At 38.3% G+C, this 26,036-nt stretch overlaps 1 protein-coding gene across 1 annotated transcript in view; it reads right to left on the bottom strand.

Annotated features, from left to right (window-relative positions):
* Nucleotides 1–26,036, bottom strand: part of FHL5 (four and a half LIM domains 5) — a 46,635-nt gene extending 20,599 nt beyond the window's left edge. The window contains exon 1 of the mRNA XM_059399248.1: nucleotides 25,822–26,036. The gene's annotated coding sequence lies outside the window, so the exon portion shown is untranslated. The remainder of the gene's footprint in view (nucleotides 1–25,821) is intronic.

Here is a 26,036-nt window from a genome sequence, read left to right as displayed (position 1 = left end):
GAGACAGGCAAGAGAAGCATTGTCTTTCTCTAATCAAGTCACTTCTTACCTAACCTTATTTTCTTCTCAACATCATTCTATCCTTTTTCCTCTTCTTTATCCCTAACATTAGTATTTTCAAATACTTGGGGAATAACTTCGTAGCTGGGAGAGCAGATCAAATGGCTTGCTTTTAATCATTTCCTACCACTCAAAGCTGTAAGGAAGGGGAGGAGGACCATGTGATTTTTGTCTCAGGAACCCCCATCTGAGGGTTAATTTGGCAAATACTGGGAAAAATTTCCCTTTCAAATATTTTAAATCTTTCTTTCAAAGATTTGAAAAACAGATCTATAATAATAAATGATAAGAAATCTTAATATTAACAATGTAACCCAGTTGGATAGCATTTAATTTTTTTAGGTATAAATTCAGAAATGCTAGTATCAATATCGAGTAGACGTTCTTGTCAAACTTCTTTCAAAGGGATTATATATTTCAACTAGATATATTCTAGTCAAACTTCTTTCAAAATCATTTTGTAGTATACAATAGTTTAAGTACAGAATTTTTATCTTTGCATACTGGCGTTTTAAAAGATAGATTTAGAGATACACTGATATAGCAAAGAACTGATACATCTAAAAATAAATAAGTAGCTCAGAAATCCAGTGTCATGACCAGTGTTCTGTCCTTTATTTCAGATTTCTACTTAAAAGGATGTGAGTTTATTGGCAATAGTTTCCAAAAACTAAAAATGCCATTGCTTAGATGTTATTTTTTCAAACCAAGAATAATTATGTGTCAAGTTATATTTTATGGTGAATTATTGATTAGAAGACTAATGCTGTGAGCGATATATCCATTTATATTTTTACTATGCTGAGCAGAATTAATAGATTCACAAGAAATGTACTTGAGACAATGTCAAGCAGGAGGGAGACAGGGACTTGATGTGTGGTATCTTTAATGTGTTTTTGTTTGCAAGGCATCATACATCATTTATTCATGTAGTCAATCAACATTAAAGTTTTTTTTTTTATTTGCAAAGTAATCGACCAGAGGTTGTGAAGGAAATAAAAGAGAGTAGATTCAAATCCTACCCTCAGAGAACTTATAATCTAGTAGGAAGGGTAAAAACATTTTATAAATAACTAAACAGAAGTTAGGAAGTGATGAGGAGAAATGAAAGATTGTAAGAATTTAGAGCAGTGGTTCGAAACAAAGAGTGCACCTGGGAACTTAAACATTTCCATAGTGCACCCCTAACCCAAACCAATTAAATCAGAACTTCTGGAGGCGAAGAACAAGAGTCAGTGTTTTTTCAGGTCCAAGGTGCTTTAATGTCCAATGGTGGTGGACACCACCAACTTAGAGGAGATGGAAGAACGGGGACTTTTAGCTCGGAAAAATCTGGGAACAAGTTGGAGAAGGTGGAGTCTGAATGAATCCTGCAGTAGATATTATAGGTTAGCTCTCTCAACCTTGGCTTTACCCTCCTCGCTCAAGAGGTCAGGAAGCTAAAATATTTCCTGACCCCTCTTCAGTGGGTTTCAGGAGGCAAATTTGGCTCTGCTAACTCAAACCATGTGTGTAAACTGGATGCTGGGAGGGAAGCGGAGGATGTGTTCCTGCTGCTGTTGAGGCTGGCAGACGGTGTTCGAACTATGTGAGTGGCTTCTACGATTTTGAAATGCTTGGGACCCGAGTTGTCCAGGGTTCAGTGACTGGAGTTTTGGCTGTGAGAAACAGTTGTAGTGGTATCAGGGGCAGCTGCAGCAGGTCTCTGATCTCTGGATTACAGAGCAGAATGGATGTAGAGGTGGACAAAGATTGTCACTCCTACCCTTGGAATTTTATAATACAAACATGACCAATGATATCAAATATTCATGTTCCCTGAGCCCCAAGGGCTGTATTAACCATTTTGTATGGATTATCTCCTTTACCCCTCACTTAATGCTCTATTATTATTATCCCCAGGAGTATCCCCTTAATGAAGAAACCAAAGCTTAGTGAGGCCAAGAGCACCTGACTGGTAAAAATGTTGGATCTAGAATTCAATCTACTGGTCAGAAACTGAAGCCTGGGGTCTTAGCCTGTGCAAACCTCTCTTTCCCTGGAGATGTTGGGAGGGGCACTTAAGATAGAGCAACGGAATTAGGGCAGACATTCATACTCGGGTATCTGATGCAGGGATGGGAAGTGACAAGTAGTTTATTCAAAGTGGCTTACAGAGCAGGAGAAGGCAAATATTGGACGACAAATTGGAGTTGAACATATTTTTTCTATAGAAAAGAAAATAACCACTGATGACTGAAAATAGATCACTGAAATTTTTTGAACTGAGACTCATGAAAATTAATTTAAAGATAATGATAGGAAGGGTTGGAAGATGAACCTACCACAAACAGGCAAATCAATTTGGATTCTATTTTTGAATATTCCATTTGATCAACAAATATTATTGTTCTTCCCATGTATAAAAAGTGTGTTTTACATGTTTTATGGGGAACATGAAGGAGAATTCTTTTCTTTTTCTTCTTCTTCTCCTTCTTCTTCTTCTTTTTTTTTTTTTTTTTTTTTTTTGAGAGAAATACAGAGGGGGTGGAGAGGGCAGAGGGAGAGAGAGAGAGAGAGAGAGAATCCCAAGCAGGCTCCACACCAGAGCAGAGCCCAACAAAGGGCTCAATCCCAGGACCCTGAGATCATGACCTGAGCTAAAATCAAGAGTGGGACACTTAACTGAATGAGCCACCTAGGCGCCCCAGGAGAATTCTTATTGAAGAAATAATGGCCAGTCTTCCAAAACTGACAGATTACATCATGCTACAAATTTATAAAACTAAACAAAGCAAAAACTATGAACCTCAACCAGGCTTAAAACACACACACTGAGGCATCTCAGGGCAAAATCACCAAAAACCAAAGGCACATAACATCTAAAATATAAGGTTAAAATATTATGTGCATTGTAACAATAAGTTAAGAAGTTGCCTACTTCCTGATAGAAAAATATGGAAGCTAGAAATGGGAAGGTAAGGTTAAAGTTGCTGAAAGAAATTAGAAACGAACCTATTTTATTCTCAGATAAAACGGTTTTTGATAATGAAGATGAACAAAAGACATTTTTCAGACAACCAGAAACTGAATATATCCAGAGCACACCCAAATTAAAATAAATGCCAAACACCACTTCTCAGGCAAAAAAACATTGATCTTAGATTTAAGCTCAGAGATGAAGAAAGCAGTAAAAAACAACAATTATAAATATGGAGGGATATCTAAATAAACACGGACTCTGTGGAAGAACTTTGGTTAAATAACTAGAAAATTTGGATAAAATGGGAAACCTCTAAGATAAATAAAATATTAAATACAACAATATAAAATTATAACTAGTTGGTAATTATCAGAGAAACTGAATTTGTTATTCAAAGCCTAGGATCACAGTAAAATGCAAGCCCAAATGGCCTCACGAGTGAATTTTACCAAGCCTTCAGAAATAGCACCATGCCTAATAAGGTATGCCAAATATTATGAACAGGAAGCATGTTGTGAGCCCATTAAAACTCTGATACCAAAACCTGAAAACACGAACAAAAAAAACCTTACAGGCCAATTATGCTTATAATAAACAACAAATTTTGCAGTATACACAATCTTTCCTCAAATAATAACTAACTGACCCTAGTGATATGAGAAAATGTTAATCATATCATGATAGATTGCGTTTCTCCCAGGAATGCAATTTTGGTTTAAAATTGAAAAGAGAATCACTATATTTCACCACATTTAACCAGTAAAAGAGAAAGCCATGTAATTATCTTAGTAGATGCATTAAAGGCCTTTGATGAAATTTGACTTCAATTCATAATCAAAAACTTAGTAAACTAAGAATAAAAGGAATTTCTTTAATGTAATTTGAAAAATAGCAAGCATATTTAATGGTGAATGCTGATAGCTTTTACTCTGAGATCAGAAACAGAAAAAAATGTCTGTGATCATCACTTCTATTCAGTTTTATGTGAGAGGTCCTGGCCAGTGCACTATGATGAGAAAAAGAAAAATATCAGAATTGAAAGGGAACAAGTAATCTGTTATTATTTGCTGCTGACTGATTCTATGTGAAGAAAATCCAAATGATTCTTTAATAAACAATTATAATTTGTAAGTGGGTTAATGGAGTTGTTGGATAAAAGGTCTATATGCAAAAATCTAATTTTTATGACAACAAACAGAAAATGAAATATAAAAAATTAATTGCAGGTAATGCATCCTCATAGATGAACTTTACAATATTGAGTGAAGCAAGTAGGTTGCAAAAAGTAAATACACTTTTATAAAGTTCAAGAACAGCCCAAACCGATTATTAGGAATGATAATAAATAGGTTAACATATTAAAAATGCATGTTAATATATTAGTTAACATGTCATTACACATAATAAATATGTATTATTCAAGCTATTTTAAGAAGCATGATGGTGATAAATACAAAAATCAGAATGCAATTTAAGATTAATTTCTGGAATTAGGGTGTTGAGAAGTTGCAAAAAGGTTTCAAATATATAGGATCTAGGTATTTAACCAAAGGATACCAAAACACTGATTCCAAAGGATACATGCAGCCCAATGTTTATAACAAAACTATCAACAATAGGCAAATTATGGAAAGAGCACAAATGCCCACTGACTGATGAATGGACAGAGAGGTTGTGGTATATATACACAATGGAATAGTACTCAGCCATCAGAAAGAATGAAATCTTGCCTTTTGCAATGACATGGATGGAGTTAGAGTATATTATGCTAAGCAAAATAAGTCAGAGAAAGACAAACATCATATGATTTCACTCATCTGTGGAATTGAAGAAATGAAACAGGTGAACTTAGGGGGACAAAAAAGAGAGAGGCAAACCATGAAACACACTCATAACTGTAGAGAAAAAACAGGGTTGCTCAGGAGATATGGATGGAGAATGGGTTAAATGGATAATGGGGATTAAGGAGGGCATTTGTGATTGAGCACTGGGTGTTGTATGTAAGTGACGAATCACTAAATTCTACTCCTCAAACAATATTACTATCTGTTAACTAACCGCAATTTATTTATTTATTTGTTTAATTATTTATTTTATTTGCCAGAGAGAGAGAGAGAGAGAGCGCGCGCGCGAGCGAGTACACACAAGCAGGCAGAAAGGCAGGCAGAGGCAGTGAGAGAAGCAGGATCCCCGCCAAGCAAGGAGCCCGATGTGGGACTCGATCCCAGACCCCGGGATCATGACCTGAGCTGAAAGCAGCGGCTTAACCCACTGAGCCACCCAGGCGTCCCACTGCAATTTAAACAAAATCCTGAAACTACGAAAAAATCTACATGGATCTATAGGAAATGTTTGATTTCTTAGACTAAGTTGCTATCGTACTTTGCATATAGATTAGAAATATTCTTTCCTATATGTGAAATACTTTATTTTTTTAGAGATTGCAAAAAATGAGTTGGTGATAAATAAGGAGAGTAGTACGTATTAAACAATCCTTTCTTATGTTTATCAAAAGAGAAATAATCCATAAGGATGTAGTAATATCTAGAGAAAGGTTTTGCCTGCCGATAGTGGTCATGGAAATCGTCTAAACAGGGAAGATCTGGGATGCATGTTGATTGAATCAAAAGGGACCTGAGAGGGATCATTTTATTTTACTTTTTATTTTTTAAAGATTTTATCTATTTATTTGAGAAAGAGAGAGAGAGAGATTGTGTACCCATGAAGGGAGGGGCAGAGGGAGAGGGAGAAGCAGATTCCTCGCTGAGCAGGGAGCCCAAAATGGGCTCAATCCTAGGACCCTGAGATCATGATCTGAGCCAAAAGCAGATGCTTAACCAACAAAGTCATGCAGGCACCCCAAGGGGGACCTTTTTAGATGCAGAAAAGGGGAGCAGTTGTCTCTCACACATTCTGTATTTCTCAGTACTGTGGAAGTGTGCCAGCAAGAACATGGTTACAATATGCATGAGCTTTGTGCATATTGTACAAATATGTACAATGCTTGTACAAATTTGCGCAAATCAAGGACAATTCTGTACGTATCTTATGACTCTCCTGTCATGGATTACAAGTTTCAAAAGTAAAAGGGCTTTTCCATCTTACGGTGGAGTTGAAATGTACAATATAATATATGTACAATATAATTTGAGTCTTCTGGCTTCCAGTAACATCTTTATTTTGGGTGTATTTTTGAGGAATTTTATTTATTGAGGTGGTTGAATTACCATATTTTTAAATTCTAAACAATTATAACTCACGTTGTTTTGGTAACAGCTTTTTGTTCCCTATGGAAGCGGGTGATAATGTATAAAATCATCACATTGATTGTAATCCTGAAAATAGAGGATATACAATAAATCGTATTTAAGATTACTTCTCTGAGGGGCCCCTGGGTGGCTCAGTGGGTTAAGCCTCTGCCTTCGGCTCAGGTCATGATCTCAGGGTCCTGGGATCGAGTCCCGCATCGGGCTCTCTGCTCAGCAGGGCGTCTGCTTCCCTCTCTCTCTCTCTCTCTCTCTGCCTGCCTCTCCATCTACTTGTGATCTCTCTCTGTCAAATAAATAAATAAAATCTTAAAAAAAAAAAGATTACTTCTCTGATACATGATCTGTAACTTTGGCTAAGTAGATGCAAATAATGCCATAACTACTACTTTTGCACATATGTAAAAGTGCACTGCTCTTTAATTCAAAGTTCACAGGGATTTCTGGCTTAATTCCCATCGGGTTATTCCAAGCAGCTTTGCTCAGTCTGTATGAATACATCCATGGTCCTAGGAGAGTGTGGTATGACTATTTCTTTTCTTTTCTTTTTTTTTTTTTTTTTAAAGATTCCATTTATTCATTTGACAGGCAGAGATTATAAGTAGGCAGAGAGGCAGGCAGAGAGAAAGAGGAGGAAGCAGATTCCCCACCGAGCAGAGAGATGGACGCGGGGCTTGATCCCAGGACTCCGGGACTCCGGGACCATGACCTGAGCCTAAGGCAGAGGCTTTAACCCACTGAGCCACCCAGGCGCCCCTGGTATGACTATTTCAACTGCCCATTCAGGCTTTCTTTGGCTCAGTAATGTAGATTTGTTTCTGCTTTTCTTTAGGGAAGAACTCGGGGAGGAACTAAATCTAAATGGTGTAGGGAATAGTCAAATCCTCTCGGGAAGTGTTAGTACAAAATGATGAAGTCTTTGAGATTTGTGATTGATCTACCAAACTTCAGTGGAAACAGAAACAGGATGAAGAATCTTAAGTCAGACTATACTTAACTGAATTTATCTGTGATTTTCCCATTTTGGATTTTATTCTTCTTATTATTATTTTAAAAGATTTTATTTCTTTATTTGACAGAGATCACAGGTAGGCAGAGAGGCAGGCAGAGAGAGAGGAAAGGGAGCAGGCTCCCCGCGGAGAAGAGAGCCCGATGTGGGGCTCGATCCCAGGACCCTGGGATCATGACCTGAGCTGAAGGCAGAGGATTTTACCCACTGAGCCACTCAGGCACCCCTCCCATTTTGGATTTTAATTTGAATTGTTGCTCTGATGGCCAGTCAGGAGCATTTTGGAAACCTCATTGAAGAAAATAGATTTCCCTATGCTCTGTGGTTATAGAAACCATCTACAGTGCCTTGTTAGATAATTGCCTACACTCCTGAGGCAGCTGTTTCTACCATTCTCCTCTCCTCCCTCCCTGCCCACACCCCCTACCTATGTTTGTTGGGTACCACAGCCTATCGATCCCACTTCGGAAGCATCCTTTCAATCTTCATTTAAGCCCTTCTCTTATCTCTGATGGGTCATAGTGCTTTACATTGACCTGAGAGATTATTAAAGATTTTGTCTTCTATTGAGTGGAACCAAGCACATTTTTACTACATGACTTTTATTCTCTAATGATAAGCTCAATTTTCCCTAGGGAGTCCTAGAACATTCTCCACATGCTCAGGAAGAATCTTTCTCAGACTCTTGTAATCATCTCCCCTCTGGGGAAAAAACCCTCAGTGACTCATGTTTTATTATAAAATGAAGTCTAAACTCCATTACTTAGCATAAAGACGCTTTACTACCTTGCTACCCCCCCCCCCAGCCCTTTCCAGACCCAGCACTGCCCAACACACCCTCATCTCATCTATGCTTCAGCTCCTGCCGTGACTCTCAGGTCTTCTAATACATTACATCCATTTATGCTGTTGAGCATCTACCCAGGGCTTTTCTTCTGGATCTAATGCCCTCCTCCCTCTCACACTGACCTTGTCTGCTTGACGCTTCTCCTCATCCATCAAGGTCCAGTTAAAAATCCTTCTCTCTGTAGCTTTTTCATAGCCCTCAGGAAAGACTTGTTGCTCTCATTAGTTCATACATATGTCTGCTTTCTTTTTGCCACATTTTGTGACAGTATTTTTGTCCCATATGGGTCTCTCTCACTTGTGAGCTCCTCAAAGAGTAAGGATGTTGCTTATTTCATTTGTGTATCTCAGGTCTGAGCAGCACCTCAGAACATGATTTATGACTGAAAAAACAAATGCCTGGAAAACGTCCTGGTCTCTGAGGGCTTGGAGTCCAAGACAAGTACTGATAGAAACACGTATCTAAAGAGGATTTCTATCAACAGAACAAAGCATAAAGCCTCAAGTAGAAAAGAGCTAAGAATTAATATGCAGAGTGTCTGTCCACTTGAGTAGTGAATTCATTTGTATCTGTTACCTCTGTGGCAAATATGTCAAAGGATGGAAAATGAAGGTGAGGGAACAGAAGGCAAAGCCCCCAGGGTCTGTCTGTGGCAAGGAATGTTCTTTCACTTTCCCTGTGAGGGCAGCCAAAGAAGACAGCTGGAGGGCAACTCCACTACCAGCCAAGGAAGATATCAAAGAAATAGCAGAAGTAGGTGATTTATCTGCTGATATTATTAAAGAGGTTTTTTTTCTAAACTAGGAGGACTAATACACTTCTATTAACAGTTTTTTAAAAAAGATTTTTTTTATTTATTTAAAAGCGAGAGAGTGTGTGGAAGGGGAGGGGCAGAGGGAGAGGGAGAGAGAGAATCCTGAAGCAGACTCCCTGCTGAAGGTGGAGCCTGACATGCTGCTCCATCCCAGGACCCTGAGATCGTGACCTGAGTTGAAATCAAGAGTTGGCCGCTTAACTGACTGAGGCACCCAGGTGCCTCTATCAGCAGTTTTTGAGCTGTTGAATCAGATACTTCAGTTGTCTGTTGGAAGTTACACCAGGCTTTTCAGGTCTGTGCACATAGCATTTTGAGACAAACCATGTCTTTACCAAGATCACAAGGTCTTTGTCTTCTGAGATCTCTGATGTTAGCTGTTTGATTGAGTAGTCACTCAATTTGACAAAGTTTAGGGAAGTTAAATGAGATATATTAAAAAGTAAATCTTCCACAGTCTGTGTAAACTAGGCCAGATGGGGCAAGTATATGTTTTACAGCAGAAGCAATTAAAATGCACATATTTTTAAAACTATGAAGGAGTTAAGATAACTCATAAAGAAGTTCTACTTTTAGGTTTTCCTCTCTTCTCCTGGTTCTGAGGGTTGAGTTGAGCAGACCTGCATGTACTTCCTTAGCTGTTTTTGCTTGTAACCCAAGACAGAACATATTCAGAAGAACTAGTTAAGAAATCAGAAGCTGTGGATAGTTGCACCATTTGCTTGAGCACTAGCATGTAACTTATCCACTGTTGTGGAAACCATTTAACCTTCTGGGTTCTTATGTTCCTTAACTATAAATGAGAACAATAATAGCTGCTCATGATCCCACCCAAGTATAAGAATGGAAAAGTCATGGGTAAATCAGCTGTAGGTATACTTGACTTGATGGAAAATGTGTAATTATAACTAGTTCCCATTTTGAAGAAGGAAGCTATTTCTCCCCGCCCCCCCCAACACTACTTTTAAAAAACTCAACAAACAATTTTTAAAAATAACTAAAGCCATAACTTTAGGCCATCAATCAAAAATAACCTAAAACCAGCTTCATAGAATTGTGGTGGAATGTTTGATATTAGTCTCTAGGGACATATTTGCAAAACCAGTTTGTTGGAAGCTGAATGTCTTGTGTGGAAAGGTCAAATATGAATTCTCCTGAGAGCTGATGAACTACTCTCCCATGAAACAAAACAGCTGACTAGAGCCTTCCATCTGGTTAATTTGTTCTATGGATACTAACAAAGGAAATAAAAAATGCTTTGATGGTTTTCTTGGAGGGATTACATTCAGAAGAATCTAGTTTTAGCAGTTATTACTGAAATAGTGGTAAATAGATCATGGTAATATACAACTACATTTTAATCAAACATTATATTCTTTAAAAATAAATCATAAAATACGTAGGTTTAATACCATCCTCGATTTTTTTTCCTCACTGGGGTATAAGAAAATTGTCAAGACTAAAGAAAAACAGTCCTTTTAAGATGAAACTGGATTATCTAAATGTCTGTCTGTTCAGGTCCCAATTTTCTGTGTTTAAATTCATCGTTAACTTTGCTTCTGTATTTTGAGCACAAAGGAACCAGGAGCATTTCGGTAGCTTTGAGCTGAGTTTTCCTTTCTACTTCCTGAAAAATTACTGTTATTTCTGTAAAATGTGTATTGAAAAAGCAGATCTGTTCCTAGGTTGATTTAGTGTCTCCTCAAAGTCTTGAGGTTCTAATGAAGTGCAGGGTTTGATAAACATAGGGCCAGCACTAAAAGAGACATTTTATCTAAAAGTATTTAGCATGGGTCAGCACATGGTAGGGGCAGGGACTGAATGTTTCTTGCGTATGAAGCCCCCAAATTAACCCCATTTCCTACAGTCTATGAAGTCTATGAAGACACTGTACATCTAATATAAATATTAGAAAGTATTTTCCTTGCCTCCTCTCTATGCTTTTTTGGAAAATTCAAAGAATACTCTTTGAAGTAGTAATTGTATCCTCAAGGGTAGTAATTGTATCAGTTTGTTTTGTTATGTTGTCTTCCTTTCATTTGAAGAACACCTTCGTCATACTCATTAACTACGGTCTATGTAAACACTAGGAGCTGTTTTCTAACACTGAGTAGGGAGCACCCTTGATTCCTTTATTTAATCCGCCTCCCCTTGCCTCTAATGACAACTACAAGCTTCTTTAGCAAGAAGGAGAATCTGCCATTGTAAAAACGAAGGCTACTGAAGAAGGGCTGAATCTGGAATCTTGGCCATGTCTGTAACACACACTCATCAGCAGAGTTACCCCCACAGGGCCAGCTGTTTGAGCGCACGAGATCACATGAAAAATATGCTATGGTCTGGGGGATATACTTCATCAGAGAGAAAATACAGGGTCTTTTGTACCTCTTTTTCTTTCCATTTTTGAGTTCAGTATCATGGGTTAGAAAAAGGTTGTGAATTATGGGTTAGAAAAAGATTGTGAATTAATCACTGTAAAACCAAGATGGCTATTTTGTTTTCCCTGATGTTTTAAAATAAACTCTAATTTCCCTCCATAATTAGTGATGAGAAACTCAATCCTCACTTAATTAATTCATCTTAAGAGGATGTTCAATGTAAGCAGGTTAGGTTAATAACCTGTTAATAACCACGGGTCCAGGCACTGTGCCAAGTGTGCCAGTCTTCACAGAACAGTGGGTTCATCTGAACCCTATCAAATTCTGAAAAACTAAAAGTTACATACTCCTTATAATATAGGAGAACCAACCAAACAAACAAAAAAATAGTTCCTATGATTTTCTTTTAAACAAATATGTTTTTAAATATAAGAAATAAACCATCTCTATTCTGATAAAACAGTATTAGAAATTATCCAAGAAACGTAAGAGTGTTCTTTATTTGGAAGGTGGGCAATATAAAATGAAAGATGTATTCTTTATCCAATAAAGCCTATAAAGTAGTTTTTTAAATCCATGACTTACCTAAATGACAACTCCATTTAAACAAATTAGTTAAGAAGAACTTTTAGCCATTCAACTAAGAGCAATAAATAAGATTTCATGATAATCACATGATTCTTTCCTGAGAATAAGCCAAGTCTAACCATACAACATATTGGCTTTCATATATCCTGGCAGTAATGTGCATTATAGCTTCTGTTGGTTTATGATCTTCAAATTCATAAAACACAATGCTGAAAGAAGAGTTCCTTTTTGAACCTTCTGAAACAAGGGAAGCCTGTCAACAAGTTCTATTTCACCTTGGGCTCACAGCTGCGGACATTTCTGAATTTTAAGGTATATAAAGGCACATTTATAAATTGTATTAGGAGTGTTTGATGAATGCCCTTTTTGTTTTTCTTAGATATTATTTATATTCTACCTTGTATGATAGATGCTCTGGAGGTTTATTGTATTTCTTATAACCATAATATAAATTCACTGAGGGCAACCCCTTGTCTTACTCATTTCTGCACTCTATTTGAAGCCTAGTGATGCCCCATACTTGGTGGGCGATCTTTCAAAATGTCTTGGATAAAACTGATGGTAATTGTTAAAGGATTTCTACGTTATTGAAAGTGATGATGGCTCAAGATCAGAAAAATAAGCTGTAACACCTCCAGTCTTAGAATTTTTTCTTGGAGGGGGCAGAATATCACGTGATTCCCCAGCAACTAGAAGTGCTCATCAAGCACCTTTTCCTTGATTTCTGGAGGGGAGGCTCCAGATACTCTCTTTTGTCCTTGGAACTAAGAGACCAAATCAAAGGATAACAAGGGTCCTATCTCTTTGCATGTCCACCAGCCATTTTGCAGATGATTGTAGGCATGGAGTAGGTATTTGCTGTCTCTTTGGATCTTTTTGTTCTGTGTTCAAAACTAGTGGTACCTGCAGCTTTTTGACTCCTACAGAGCCCATGGCTGGGAGAGGAGTGCTGGACCTTGGATGAGAGGAACTCTGCCTGGTCCTTTACAGACCTGGAGAGGACAGAGTCCCAAGCACTTCTGTGAAGCCCAGCAGCCTGTTACTAAGGCCTGGTGTTAAGACATATGCATCCCTTGTCATATGCATAACATTTCTAAACTATCACCAAATTAATTAATTAATTAATTGAATTTTAAAAAAAGATTATTCGTTTATTTGAGAGAGAGAGCAAGAGAGAGAGAGGGACAGGGAGAAGCATACTCCCTGCTGTCCAGAAAGCCTGACTCAGAGCTTGATCCCAGGGCCCTGGGATCATGACCTGAGCCAAAGGCAGACACTTAACTGACTGAGCCAGCCAAGTACCCCATCATCAAATTCTTAACTTTCAGTTGATTTTGGGGCACAGATAACAGTAACATTTTATAAAACCACTTAATTATTAACATTCTAATTTTTGGTATTTTGACAAAGCTAAAATACATATATGGTGAAAAAAAATGGCATTTATATTCTGCCTTGCAAAGTGGAATATTGTAAATTATGTCCATAAATGGTGCTTTAGAGCAAATGAGATAATATATATTAATATAGCTTAAAAATAATCATGCAAGTATATGCAAGTATAAACATTGCTGAAAAGGAGAGCATATAGGAATGAGAATAATTATAGGTGGAAAATGACAAAATTTTAAGAATATTTACAATTTGTTATCCTAGTAGAGTTGTAATATGTGGTATTGATCAAAGCCAATCTTGGCTTCTTAGCAACTAACATTTCACTTAAAAAATACTTAGAGTCAGGGCACCAGGGTGACTCCGTCATTTAAGCATCTGACTTTTGACTTCAGATTTCAGCTCAGGTGCTGATCTCAGGGTCATGGGACTGAGCCTGTGTGGCCAGGCTCAGTTCTGGGCATGGAGCTTGCTTAGGATTTTCTTTCACCCCCTGGCTCTCTTCCCCCCTTCATGCCCCACCTCTCTCTCTTTCTCAAAACACAAACAAAAAAACAAATAAACTTGGAGTCATTCTTGGAGAAACCACAAGACACAATATGATGAATACAGGAAAGATGTACTTTTCACAGTATAGTGAAATTTACTTTTCACTGTCTATATACCCCCTTGTACCTTTTGAATTTTGTTCCAAAGGCATGTGTCTATTTTATTTTTAAAAAATATTTTATTTATTTATTTGACAGAGAGAGATCATAAGCAGGCAGAGAGGCAGGCAGAGAGAGAGGGGGAAGCAGGCTCCCTGCTGAGCAGAGAGCTCCATGCGGGGCTCGATCCCAGGACCCTGAGATTATGACCTGAGCCGAAGGCAGAGGGTTAACCCACTGAGCCACCCAGGCACCCCACTCTGTTTTAAAAATTAAATAAAATCTTAACACAAATCAAAAGACTACATATATTTTCACCTTACTTTCTTGTTCCTAATCATAGAATATAAGGCCTAGAAGAGACAGATTAGTTTCAACTCATTTTATGGATATGGAAACTAAATTCAAAAGGTAATACTCATAGTTACTTTCCAGAAAAAGTTAGGAAAAATGGAATATATCTTCCAAATAATATTTTGTAGGCACTTAATAGAAAATGCCCACATTGCTAATCAAAATGAGTTTTTAAAAATATCACCAACTATTTTATTACCACATCTGTCATTTGCATGAATCTTAACAAGTTTCTTTTTAGACTAGATTACTACTTTGTAATGAGTGACCTCTACAGGACCAGGTTGTTAAATCAATATGAAGAATTTTCTTTAAGATCCGCCAAAATTGATTGCCAGTTTAGTGACCCACTTAAAGAATCTTACATTTACCACCATTTTGGTAATTTTTCACAATTTCTCAGCTCTGCTCTATGTGAACTTGTTTTCTCAAGGATAAAGAAAGTATTAACTTCCACCCCCCAATAAATTAGTTGCACAACCAGTCTTTGCTATAATAGTTTACTCCAACAAAAACAAACAAACAAACAAACAAAAAACTTGACCATTAGATCTAGGAGGGGGAGGAGGGTGATCCCAGAAGAGAATTTTGGGAAACTCAGGAAAAGGAATCCCCTTTGGGTACAATAAGATATTTAGAGATAAAAGTCTCTTAGTGCCCCAGTCATTTTGATATTTGGCCTTCCCTGTGAAAGCATGCTTCTGATCCAGTCCCATTTTGACAGAATCTAGGAGCTGGGAGGGGTTCTTGAAATTCCCTAGTTTGTTCCTCTCATCTAATTAAGTGAGAAAAACTGAAGTTCGGGCTGGCACATTGTTTTTTAAAGCTGACAAAGTGGTTCCTGGAAAAGCTTCCACCGGAATTCAGATTTCTGGCTGGTGATGGAAGCCATTTCATGTATATAAAAGATTGTATGGAGTGACGGCCTTGGTTACTGCTGTGATTTTTTTTCCAAAGGTGAAAAAAAGTAAAATCTCTCCTTACTTGTATCTGGCACTCGAGGTTTGAATTACTGACCTGGTGACAACCTCCCATGTGTAAGCAGAGAGGTTCATTCTGTAGCTCAAGCCGAGCTGCCATTAGCTGTAGAAAACAAACCAATTATCCTCAAAAGCAAGTACATGTTCCCTCCAACATTCAAGGCAATTCAATTTGTTGGGTTTTGGTTCATTATAGCTGTTACTGATTTACTCTGGAGTTGGGACGAAAAATCTAAAACCACATTTGGTTTTATTTTCTGGATCCTCATCTAAAAAAACAAAACAAAACAAAACAAAATGAGGTAGTGATGTGTGTGTATGTGTGGTTTGTATATTTGTGTGTATGTGAATACGCGTGGGTATGTGTGCTGTGTGGCATGTGTGGAGGTGTTTGGGTTGAGAATGGGGGTGCGGGTGGTGCAAGTTGATGTTAACTAATTTTTTCAGTATTTTTGCCTGAAGCAAAATAATCTTCTTCCTACAAGAATGTGATTTTAAAAGACACAAGGCAGAAGTATATCCTATTCTTTGGTGATAACACTAATCAATAATTTCAAATTACCCTCTCGACAGTTTAAAATTCGTTGGTGATAGAGGGGGTAACCATTTGAGTGGTTGTATGGTATTTAAAACCAGCTTTTTAAAAGATTTTTAAATTTTATTTTATTTATTTGACACAGAGAGAGAGAGAGAGATCACAAGTAGGCAGAGAGGCAGCAGAAAGAGGGGGAAGCAGGCTCCCTGCTGAGCAGAGAGCCTGATGTGGGGCTTGATCCCAGGACCCTGAGATCATGACCTGAGCCGAAGGCAGAGGCTGAACTCACTGAGCCACCCAGGAGCCCCTAAATCCAGCTTTAATTTAATTTTTATCTGTTCCCAGTCTTAGAGATTTAGATTAAGTTGGTTCTCAGCATCTATCAAAGGGAAATGACCACAGTCAAAATGCTCACAGCCTCACTGGGTAACTGTGGCTTACACCTACCTGATGTGTTGATCTCAGGTGGCTTGTGCTAATTTTGGAGAGAAAGTAAATGGGAAAATCTGTTACCATTCCCTTGGAGACCAAATGTTCATAGTATTAGCTGACAAATATTGGTTATGATTTAGTATTATTTTCATTTTCACCCAAAGCCTCATTCAGTGTGTGAATTTTTAAGGCATGTCAATGTGTCACACACACAGGGGCAGAGAACTTTCCTGCCTGGTTCAGGGCTGTGTCCCTGGCATCTAACACAGAGCTTGGCTCAAACATGTGTTGAATGAATGCAGGAAGAAAGAAGTCAGTTGTTTGGCCACAGAATCTTAAAGGTTTAGAGCCAAAGAGCCACTTTCCTCCCATTTGATAAATAGAGGCCAACCCAGAGTCTTTGGATGACTTGTGTTTGAATCATGCTACTTTCTGTGACCTTCATAATCCAACCTCGTTGGCATAGCATTCCAGATCTTTCATAATCTTTTTTCATTTTTAAACCCAACAATATCCAACAGCTCTCTGAACACAGTGTACTTTAGGTCTGTGGGTTTCACAAAGAGCTCTGGAGTGCCAGCTTGGGCCATCCACGGTACTTGGCAGTGAAGGTAAAACAGGTCTTCCCTGTGAAAAGTTTCCATCCTGGCGTGGGAGAGAGACTCACAGAAAATTTCTTTACTCTGTCCTTCCACCGGATAAGGAATCTGACTCTTAAGTTCTCATGGCTCTCGGTACTCCTCACATACAGTTGGCCTTAGCTCTAGTTCATTATCTTTCGTACTCAACAGTAAATGCCAGGTGGGACAGATGCTCTGTTCCCACTAGACTCCTGGTGTCTGGCATCACACAACCATATGCTGAGTACTCAGTAAATATTGCAGATGGAAGGAATGAGGACAGAAAGGAGAGATGACATGCAGAAATACTTGAACAAACACATGGGGTGCTCTGGAAATTTCTAGAAAACTTCAAGAAAAGCTTCTTCTAGAGCTGCATCATGAAGGTTGAGAAAGGCTAGTCTCTAGGAAAAGGTGGAGGAAGGTTCCTAGGCAGTAAAGAGTCCACAGCACTGTGGAGGTGATGTGGGAGCGTGTCCGGGTGTGGGCGACAAGCTGGGGAGCACTATGACAGACGCTTGAAAGACCACAGCTGCAGGGCAGGATTTCGACCATAGTTGGATAAGAAAAAAGTCATTCAGAAACTAAATATTTTTACATGTCAGAGCTTTAAAAACTCAGCTATCCATTGCCACGAATATATTTAGCCTACTGTTTTGCTTTCAACTGAAGACCATACTTTGTAAAAGGAGGTCTTTGACATACACTTTTAACTAAAAATCTCTGACTCAGCACTTCCACAAGTCACCTTGATGACTTAAACTTAGAAGAAGCCAGGAATGCTGCTTTGAATTAAAAATCATGAAAGGGAAAAAAAAAAATCATATGAGAGCTCTCATTTCCTCAGGTTTCAAAGTCCACAGAAAAAGGACTTTTTCTTTTGAAATTATGGATAAAATGTCCCCACCCCACCCCACCAGATTTCTGGGCTCTCTGATTCTGTTACACTTGAGGAGTGACTCAACTGATAAGTACCCGGGGAAAGGGGGCCTCTCCTTTGTGAGTGAGGGTAACTCACTCTCTCCCCATCACTCTGATGGAAATAGCCAGTGCACCGGCTTCCACTCTGCTCTCCTCCCTAGACACAGCCCAAGGCAGCCCCTCAGCTCTGCCCCAGGAAGGCCACTGTCACTGTGGGAGTCCATGGGCTCTTCCTGCCCTGGCCTGGGAGGGGCAGTCTTTGGAAGAAAACTGTTCCAATTCAGCTTTAATAACAAAAAATTGATAATACGTGGATTCACATATGACAGCTGTGTCTACTTCTCAGTTGTCTTAAAACTTGAAAAGTAGAGATAATACGATTAAGTGGCGCTTTCAAATCCACACATATGTTGCAATAAAGGTGGTTTTATTTTTCAGTTTCTTTGTTGAACTACGTATATGTGTATGTGGGGAAAAGGGAGGAGAGAGAGACAGGAATCCATATACTGCTTTTATTAACCAGGATGTTGACAATTGGGATTTTTCTAGTTATGCTAACTTTGTAGTTTAAAACTTAAAAACAAAATGAAGGAATGATTAGCATTATTTTTAAGCTCCTGGCTCAGCCAAAAAATAAACAAAACAATAAATATTCTAATTACCTTGATCAGAATAACTGTTAATTCTTACTTTTAGTGTGTTTGGGAATGTGACTTAACTATTTTCTCTGTAGGTTCTAGTTTATAAGGTTTTTGGATTTCAAGTACCAGTTTCCTAGGTGCAATTTTGGCAATGGCATACATTTATTTCTATTAATCAATTTTTTCAGGTCATTTGGGTTTTCACTGAATTACGTCATAAGTGAAATACCGATATATGTTTTAATAAATGATTTATGGTTGAGATGCCTGCTTCTCCCTGTCCCTCTGAACCTCCCCCCCCCAATTCTACATGCTCTCTCTTTCTCTCAAATAAATGAATAAAATCTTTAAAAAAACAACTTATGATTCACAAAGTGTTTTCATGTATATTATCTGAAACATGATTTTTAAACATTTTAGTTTAAGAATTTGTTTAACATCTAATGAACATCTAATGAACATCTAATGAAAGCTATTTACCTCTTCTTAAGAACATTTATCTATGCATGTTCTCACAGAAGCTTCTCAAACCTGGTGAAGCCAAAGTTCTTGGAACCGGGCTTCAGATTAGAGGTTGCCTTCTTAAGCCCAGGGAAGAAAATCTAGCCACTGCTTGTGTCTGTATGGCCTTTGACCTAAACTTAGCTTTTACATTTTTAAATGAAGAAAAAAAACCATAAATCCAAAAGAAGAATACAATGTTTTGACACGTGAAATGATAGGAAATTTAAATTTGTGCCCATAAATAGTTTTAATGGAACATGGCCACACTTCCATTTACATACAGTCTGTGACTACTTTATTTTTTTTTAAGATTTTATTTTTATCTTAAGTAATCTCTATATTTATTGTCTGGCTCTTTACAAAGATGTAAAGTTTCAAAGTATATTTGTGTTTTTTAGTTCTATTTTGTTAACTACTAAATTGTGTCTAAGTTTAGGATTTGAAAAGGACTTCTACAGGCTGCTTAAAAGAATATGAAATTATTTACCAAATGACTTTAAAATACTACTAGAAGTCACTAATATGGTGTTTGGAAAAGTATTTAATGATGTGGCAAAATGGTTCTGATATTGCTTTAAATAAGAAAAAGAGTATGAAGTGAATAATTAGTGTGATCGCAACCACATAAGTACCATTAAAGAATAGAAAACAAGTTTAGAAGAAAATACACTCAAATGCTAGGCCTCTTGATTGAAGTTATGGATTTTTAAAAACATTTTTACTGGCCAGTACTCTATAGAAATTGTACAATGTATCCTTTGATAATAAGAAAAATAAAATATTGAACAAAGTTAAGAGTACAGTTGTTTAAAAAAAAAAGTTCAAAGATTAGAATCTTCTGTGATAGTATAACTCTAAAAGTGTTCAAGAGAACAGATTAATAGAGTGAATGTAATTATAGGACCAGAAATCATTTTTAAAAATTAAGTCTTACTTCATTTAGGTAGCATGACAGCTAGATGTCAGATGCTTTATTTTTCTCGCCATGCAAATTATACCCACAAATCTGCTAAAGATGCGTTGGTCTTAATGTTAAGACACAATTTCCCACAAAACTGAAGCATTGTGAGTTCTATCCTGAGAGGCGTTTGGTCAAAATGTATGCTAGACCATTCTTTGTTCAAAGAAAACTCAGGAAATGGTCATCAACGTAATGCAGAGATTCACGCTCTACAGAAAACTGAACGGTTGACCCGTTTCTCTGAGGTGCTACGCTGGCTTGGTCTACTTGATGAATGAGTGAATATATGAATGAATGAATGAATTACCTTTATGTATGACTTTTTGGCTCTGTAAAAAAAAAAAAAAGATTAATTTTTTTTTTTAAAAACATGCTAGGAGATCAATGACCATGTTAATTAAATTGTCTTATGAACAGCTATAAGGAAAAGGAATCTTAAAGAGAACCGGATCAAGCTGGGAAACAGGAATCCCAGAAGCCTGTTCTGCACCATCTTCAGTGCTGTAATTGTGATTAAATTGCAAATAACCTCAGAAAGTGTATTGTTAAATAACATGAGGGGAGAATCTGATACATCAAAGTGATCGACTGAAAAATAAAACTCGGGATCCATTTGGTGAATACTGCTCTGGCAGAATAAACAAACAAAGGAATATCTCAAATCTTTGCTAGTAGCAACAGAATTGTAGCAGAAGAATTTGAGAAGAAAGAAAAATTAAAAATGCCTTTGCTCTAATACAAAATTCTGTAAAATAGGTGTTTGTATTCCATCATTGAGGCAGGGAAGCAAACTCATCTGCCTGAGTTCACAGGGAACTCAACATGGACCAGACTTCAAAGTCTTGACTCTCTTCTCTGTATCACACTATCATCATTTCATTGACTTACTAACCTTATTTATTTTATATATTTGAAACTTTTTTTCTCCTTTCCATTGTGTTAACAGTCCGACCCAGAGCAGCATTTGGAGTGTTACATACGATATTTCCCTTTTCTCAAACCAGATCTTAAAGCTCTCTGTTCCCTATCTCCATTTCTCATGTTACAGGTCTTTGGAAATGCATCTATAAAATGCACTCATTCTTGGGGCGCCTGGGTGGCTCAGTGGGTTAAGCCACTGCCTTCAGCTCAGGTCATGATCTCAGGGTCCATGGATCAAGTTTTCTGTAGAGCGTGAATCTCTGCGTTATGTTGATGACCATTTCCTGAGTCTCAAGCCCTGCATCAGGCTTTCTGCTCAGCTGGGAGCCTGCTTCCCCCTCTCTCCCTCTCTGCTGCCTCTCTGCTTACTTGTGATCTCTGTCTGTCAAATAAATAAGTAAAACCTTTTAAAAAAATTGCACTCATTCTTTACTGATCCCTGCAACCTGCAAAAGAGTGTGAGACGCTAGAAAGTCAGCAGTAATTGCCGCAGTCCTTTACTCTAATGGGACAGATTGTCTTATAGGAGATACAGATAAAAAAATGAGATAATCTGAGACCAGAGGGCACCCTGGTGATGTGAGCATACTCAAAAGTGGTATGAAGTGTGGACTCAGATGGAGGATGGTCTGTAAGTACTTCCTGGAAGATACATCATCTGAGCTGAGATGTAAATTAAGAAGAGCGGGACCGAGTTGAGTTAGGACTGTGTGCAGAGGGCTCTGCCCAAAAGTGCTATGGGAACTTGACATAAAAGAGGCATTTGCTCTATTCTTAATTTTCTAAAGGTCATTCGGTATGAGTGAGCAGTAGTGTGTGTGTGTGTGTGTGTGTGTGTGTGTGTGTGTGCATGCGCGTGTGTGTGCAGTAAAAACTGGTTTGGAGAAGAATGGAGAGGCTAAGTGATTGAAGGTCTTGACTAATGATAGTAAGTAGCACTTAACACTCTGTGCTAGGCACTGCAGCAAATAATTTTAATATAACATGTTTATTCCTCATAAAAAACCTAAGAAAAAGGTATACCATCATGATCTCCATTTTATATACAAGGCAAAGGAGACACACAGAGGCTAAGTGACTTCAAGTTCTTCGACCAAGTGAGTGACACACCTAAGACTTGAGCTCCAGACAATCTAGCAGGAGAAGCATGGTCCTTCAACGAGTATCATTAGCTTCACCTGGAAGTCTTGTTAGACATGTAAAAATTCAGGCATCGATCCAGACCTATAGAACCAGAACCTGCATTTTAACAAAGACCAGGCTCTACCGGAGCACCTTAATGTTTGGAGAGATCTGCTGTAATCCCCTAGACTCTATTGTTTCTCTTTAACCTTAAGAAGGAATCTGGGCATTATCTTAAGGTCAATGGAGTATTCGGGAAAAGTGTGAAGAAAGAGGTTGGCAGAATTAGATGTGTTTTTAGAGCAATTGTTTGAGATCAGTTATTCTGGCTTCAGTATGGAGAATGCAGTAGAAGAGGACAATTCGGAGGCAGGGAGACCAGTGAAAGGGCTGCTATTCACCGAGTAAAAGAAGATGGCAGCCTCAAACAGTGTAGTGGTAGTGTCAGAGGAGAGGCCTTGGTAAATAAATAAACTTGGAGATTCTTTGGGTCTCCAAAGATACATGAATTGAGGGAGGGAGGAATTCCCCCATATTTCTGGCTTGGGCAGCTGGTTTCATCATGGTATCATTTACCATGGAAGAGTATACTTTAAGGAATCAGGGCGGGGAGCAGGAGAGAGAAATGATGAATTTAATTTTAGATTAAATCGTGAGATTTGAGACTTTGGGGTTTCCAAGTAGAGTTGTTTAGCCAGGACTAAAGAGAGCATTGGAAACCATATAAATGACAGGGAAACCATATAAATTACTTGAGCATATTGGAAGGGGTCTTAGAGAAAGTCCTCGTTGTTCCTGATGTCCCTCCCTCCTTCCCCATTTTACTCACCAGCCCCAAGCCTACTCTACTCAGTTCTGATTTCAGCAGACAGTTGGACACATAGGTCTTTAGCTCAGAAAAGATATCTCAGATCTAGATTTTTGGGTTCGCCTATAGAACAGATGATAACTGAAGCAGTGAAATTGCCCAGGAAAAGAAAAGGGAGTCCAGCATACAGGAAGAAGAAGGGGAACCTGCAAAACAGACCAAGAAAAGTGGTCTTAGTGGGAGAGAGCACCATGAGTTTGGTATCATGGAAGCCCTGGGTGAAGAGTGTGTCTCAAGGTGGGGAAAGTGGAGAAGAGTGTGAAATTGATTTGAGATACTGATAGGTAATGAGAAATGTCTGCTGGATTTAACAATATGCTAGTGATTGATAACTTTCATGAGAACTGGGGAAAACCGGTGAGAATGAAAGCCAGACTTCAATAGATTGAGAAGTGAGACTCAGGAAGTAGAGATTAATAGAGTGTAGACAAATTTTCTGGAGCTTGATCTATGAAGCTGAGGGAGAGGGGAAGTGTAAGAGCTCAGTCATGAAAGAGAGGCATTTTAAGATGGAAAATTTGAGCATGTTTAAGTGCTGATGGAGGGAGCCAATAAAGAAGGGAAGGTTGAAGACAGTGAGCCTTGAAGGGTAAGGTATGCCCCGTTAGGGCACTGGTTTGGCTCTTCCTTTTAGGTTCCAGTGTACCGATAGGTAGCAATGGAGAGTTAGGAGGATGGTCAGAGAAAAAGGAGGACATCTCTATAGTCATCTATTCCACATTCTGGGGTCCTCAGTGGGTTAATCCTATTCCCCTTCCATCCTAAGCCTTGTTCTCCACAAAAGGAACTGTTCGGCTACTTGAATACTCCATTTTTATTTCCGTGACCCGCTGTTCAGGACAAGTATGGCCATGAATTCACTAAGCACCTGCTTTAAAAATTAACCCTTAAACTGAAATCCTTGCCTTAGCGTTACCTGTCTTCAGGTGAGGACAGTTTAAAGAGACAGTTTAGGTGTTCTTCCACCCTAAGACTTCTGAAGATTTTGGTGAACCTACTGGCACCAAGGTATGCCTAAAACTGAAGTTTCTGCTTCACAGAAAATGTAGTTCATAATCAGGACCTCCAAGAATACTCAAGGACAGAATTCAGGGGTCTGTCAACCCCACAAATGTCACTGAAAAATCTATTTGCAATAGGCCTTTTTTGTTTGTTTGTTTTTAGAAGAGAGTACACTGATTCTGTCAGATTCTTTTTTTTTTTTTTTTTAAGATTTTATTTATTTATTTTTGACAGAGGGAGAGAGATCACAAGTAAGCAGAGAGGCAGGCAGAGAGAGGAGGGGAAGCAGGCTCCCCCCTGAGCAGAGAGCCTGATGCAGGGCTCGATCCCAGGACCCTGGGATCATGACATGAGCCGAAGGCAGAGGCTCAACCCACTGAGCCACCCAGGCACCCCTGATTCTGTCAGATTCTTAAGGGCACCTATAATCTGTGGAGACAAATAAATGCCAAGCTGATCATTTCCAGGGCATCAAAAGGTAACCAAGAAAAATTATGACAATCACAGAGGAAAAAGACAATTACGAGAGCCCAGAAATACAAGTCTGTTGAACTGATATCTGACTCAGAACTCCTCATGCGAACCCAAGGATTTGGTTTTCAATTGTAAAGAAATCATGTTTCCTAGATTGAAAACATAAAAAACAAATCAGAGCTTTTCCAACGTGTTCTAGATGAACATTTATTTTCAATATTACAGTAGAAAGTTACTAGGCTTGCCTAAGGAAGGCAAATTAATCCACCTTTATTCAAAATGTTGTTGGCAAGTATAATAAAAATAAGAGGTAAACTTGTCAGTGAGGTGATGTGACATTAAGACGCAAATGTGCCCCTCTTGGTTAGGTAGAACAGACTCAGAACTGGCAACTAATGATAACATGTGGAAATAAATAGAGCAAGTGTGGAAAATAGACGTGGGTGTTTACCTTCCCCATCAAACGATTCGGAGCATGGCTTCAGGCATATATCATAACAAATATGGTAAGAAATACCGTGTATGGAACATTTTTGCAGTGTTTGTGTTAAATATTCATCTATAGCCTTCGCTAATGAAAACACTAGAATTTATACATGACGATATTATGGATGTGAAATGACAGCTAAAGTGACTTGAGGATTTTCTTACATTTTATTTATCAGGATTACACATTTTATTAATGATTCTTTTTAGTTTCCACCTTTCTGAAACCCAGACTGACAGCTGAGGGCTTGCATTTGGTTTTTCAAATGGCTGACAGACTCTGAAGGGAGTCTGACTATATACTGGGAAAAAACATAAACACATGTGGGATGCACGCTTTTGCGGCAGTAACCGTTTGCTTCAGGAAGCAATGCTTTCGATTCCTGTACTAGGTTATATATTTGTGTGGGCCAGACACACAGACATTTCATCAATCTCTGAAAACCTCACATTAGGAATGGTGTTTAAGCCTGCATCTGGAAAGTAGGCAGATTTTTCTTGAACATAGAAGGAATCTCACTAATATTTAAAATCTGTAAGTGGCTTTGAATTGTGCTGTGGATATATAAACCCAGCCATAAAATAACCACAGTAATAAAGTTAGTCATTCAAATAAGTTAAGCCAAGTAAATCCCCGGAATCCTGCCGCCTCCTTTTCACAGCAACAAAGCTACACATACCCCCATGTGTAAAGACCACTTTCAGAACAGAGGCGACAACTCGAAAGAGTTCTCTGACCACTGTATAACCTCCGCATGCATATTATTGAAATGAGACATCTGAAAAGCTCATCTTATAAAATTTAACAACTGTTGGCTCAAGTGGCTTTTGAAGAGTTTCTAAGAAACTTCAAGATATGCACTTACTTGCCAAGTAAGAATTTTCTCATAAGCAGTCACTAGAATGTTTATAAGAATCTCTCATACTTAAAAAAACAAAACAAAACAAAAACAACAACAACAAAAAAAAAACGAAAGCCGAAATACCACATAAAAAAACTACAAAGGAAATATTACAGAAAAGAAAACAAAACTTACTTTTTCTCAAGGCTGCCTTTTCCTGTGATTTAAAGAGTATGAAAGGAGAATATGTGATGATGATTTTTGTCCTCTGACACTTTCAAATGTCAACTCCAAAAGGAACAGAAAGGACCACCAGAGCTATCTGAGGGTCCCTCCCAACTGCAGCTTTTTCAACTTTGTAGGAGGAAATGGGAGAGTGAGTTGGTTTCCTCCAAGTCTTGTGATGTGCA

This window comes from Mustela nigripes, chromosome 5, assembly GCF_022355385.1.
Source record: "Mustela nigripes isolate SB6536 chromosome 5, MUSNIG.SB6536, whole genome shotgun sequence".
NCBI classification, from domain to species: Eukaryota; Metazoa; Chordata; class Mammalia; order Carnivora; family Mustelidae; genus Mustela; species Mustela nigripes.
Note: the sequence above shows the minus strand (reverse complement) of the source record. Positions and strands in the feature narration are given on the sequence as shown.